Here is a 2971-nt window from a genome sequence, read left to right as displayed (position 1 = left end):
GTTGCTTCACTTTCATGATGGTTCACCCATGCAAGAAAGGACTCACAGTTGATTGCTAGAGTTTATTTTAGGGTATCGGGGTAGCTAAAGTGGCAAAGGAGGATCAGATAAATCTAAATATTTGTGAACCCATTCATACAGTTAAGAATGCATATTTTGCATGACCTATGGAGGAGATTGATCAGCTGTTCAATTAAATGCCCATCTCATGTTGCCATCACATTCTCAATTCCTTATAATACAAATGAATTGAGAAGGACTTTAAAACTATTTCAAAGGTGTTGCTATATTGACACGACATTGGGAAATGTCAGAGTCCCTGGTCTAAAGCCAACTTTGATGGGTTATGCAATGACTTGACTCATTATTCATCACTGGATTGATGGCTTTATCTCAAAATACGGCTTGCAGAAAGAAGAAGAGGGCCAAAATCCAAATGCATATCATGCTCAAGTGGGATATAAATTGGCTAGATATGCATGTAAGGAAATTTGTGGTTGTCGGCATGGTAGGAACTGAACCTCAACCTAGGATAAGAATAAATGTAGTTTTAAACATCTGACACTCAATAAGAAGCTGCGGCCCAAGGGACATTAATGAAAGTGTAGTTTGCACAATTGGGACTGTTATAATATAAAAGAGTGTCTACCACTTTCCTCTCCTAGTGAAAGTATGATAAAGCTCACAACTGATTGTAAGTAATTGGCATACAAAAGAAATAGTTGAGTTTCAAATGATCTCCATCATTTGAACATCAACAGTATGTGAGAATAGTTGGATGAGGTGCCGATACGAAAGAAGACCTTCAAGTCAAAGATAATTAGGTATAGGCAAGAGAACGATGATGAGACACAGGCTCATGTTGTACCAGTTACTGCTACAACTGGAGGTTTAATAGTTCATGCTAAATTGTGATTACACATGCCACCTTCCATAGCTTTTGCAACAAGAGGTCGGCTACAAGATCTTTTTCTTCAACTTGCACTACTTGATTGGGGATTTGATGACCTAGATTATGATGCATTGGGAGCACTAGATTCAAACAATCCACCTAGAATTCGTTCAATGAGTAATGTGGAAACCAATACATTGCTAGTTCATAAATACAAAGCCTAGTCTCCTATTGGTGATCAACATGGAGAAGGCACATCTTCACAATGGCAAAATCTAGCCTCACCACACAAAAAGAAGAATTAACTTGCACTGTTTTCTTGAAGCAGGTTAATAAAGGAGGGTTTATTCGGAGTTTACCTTGTTTACATCATGTCCATGCCTCATGCATTGAACCATGGCTAATAGCAAACAACTTGCCTAGTTTGTAAGTTTCAGGTTGGATCTAGGTGGCAAGTTTCATCAGAAACAAGTAATGGTGTATATAAAATGCAAGACTCCAATTCTTATACATTTGAGAATTCTATTTGAGGATTAAGTCAGAGAAATATAATGTTCAAGAAATTCAAATCCACAGCTTTTAGATAGGAGGCTTTGATGCCAATAGGGTCAGATGTTTTCTGAAATAATTTTTATCAAATGCCCCTTTATAATGTTTTAATTATTACAAACATTATAAGGGTATGTGAAATTTTCAAATGAGCTTTTGAAAAGTAAACTTTTAAGAAGCTTAAAAGTAACGTGTGGATTCAAGAGTCAGTCCTAGTAACCGATAAAGATCTTGATGGATGGGATGGAGTTCCAAGAAATGGTTACCACAACAAAAACCAAATTTAGAAGGTTATTTATTGTAAAGTGGGAGATAGAGAAAAGGGTTCCACTTCTTTTCTGTAGGGGAGACTTTGGTGCTGCAGTACAAGAGAGTTTGGGGCTGAGAGTTCTGCTTTTTCCTTACAGGAGATTTTATGCTGCTACAAAGGGGAGGGTAGAATGGTTAGAGTTTTAGATAGGTAGATATTGTAATGATAGTAATTGGTAGATGCAATATGGGTATTTTAGTTTTTGCATGACTTTGTGCATATAGAATTTTAATATCTATATATGTATTATCTTGAATACAGTTTAGAAACGTTGTGTTCAGGCATGATTAATTAGTATTACTTTGTGAATCTTAGTTTATCAGTTCGAGATATTTGGTTACTATGCTTTCTGCAAATTCACGGTGTCATCCATTCCTGTAGATTAGTTAAATGTCTTTTGGTTATTAGAAATAATCTATACCTCACAATCTAAGAATCTATGAGAGAACCTTTCGTACTTTTAGGTAAAAGTACAAAAGATTTAAATTCATTGAATATTTCATACGGGGAGCTGTACCCAATAAAATTCAAAGGAAGGTTATCAACCCAATGATAACCTGTCCAACTATTGGTGCTAGTTTGTCCTTTCATTTGGGCATTCAGGGTCAAAATTGCATACATTTTCTCGAAGGACAATCTGTTCACTAACAGATTTTTGGTGACTCCGCTGGGGAAAGAATCATTGTTGCAGTGTTTTCTTTTCTCAAAAATCTAAAGGTACCTCCCCAAGGATGGAGGTTGGTGGCTCTATTGAGGAAGAATGCCAAAAAGTCTTCCTTACAAATCAAGAAATCCTGAAGGAATGGATTCTAGCAAGAGATGAAGATAACTCAAAAATCTTTATCTTCATCCCACCATTCCAAAATGATCCTATCAGAGAGGTTAGTGAAGAACTTGCAAAACAAGTGGGCTGGTTAAAATCTTTTTATGGTGCAATTCTCATCCAGAAGAAACCTCAAGTGCAAGATCTAGAAAAAGAAGGACATGCATATGAAAATGAAGAAACAATTGAAGAGGAATATAGGAAAGAGAAGGATTTGAAGAAGAAAAAGCTAGAAGCCAAGAAGATGATGAATATCTAGACGCCTTTCAGCCACACTTGATTCCTGCATCCACATCATCTCTAGTAATCCTGAAGTTGAGGTAAAGACTTTAGATTTCCCATCATTATTTTCGTCTGATGAAAATTTTAAGTGTAATCAGAAGGAGGATGATGTCTC

The 2971-nt window shown here is 36.3% G+C and overlaps 1 pseudogene; it reads left to right on the top strand.

Annotated features, from left to right (window-relative positions):
- The first annotated feature begins 382 nt into the window (after positions 1-382).
- Positions 383-1422, top strand: LOC149554477 (E3 ubiquitin-protein ligase SDIR1-like; annotated as a pseudogene).
- Positions 1423-2971: the final 1549 nt, after the last annotated feature.

Source organism: Cupressus sempervirens, chromosome 5, assembly GCF_028749045.1.
Source record: "Cupressus sempervirens isolate cs-2001-9-10 chromosome 5, ASM2874904v1, whole genome shotgun sequence".
NCBI classification, from domain to species: domain Eukaryota; kingdom Viridiplantae; phylum Streptophyta; class Pinopsida; order Cupressales; family Cupressaceae; genus Cupressus; species Cupressus sempervirens.
This window is presented reverse-complemented; position numbering and strand designations above follow the sequence as displayed.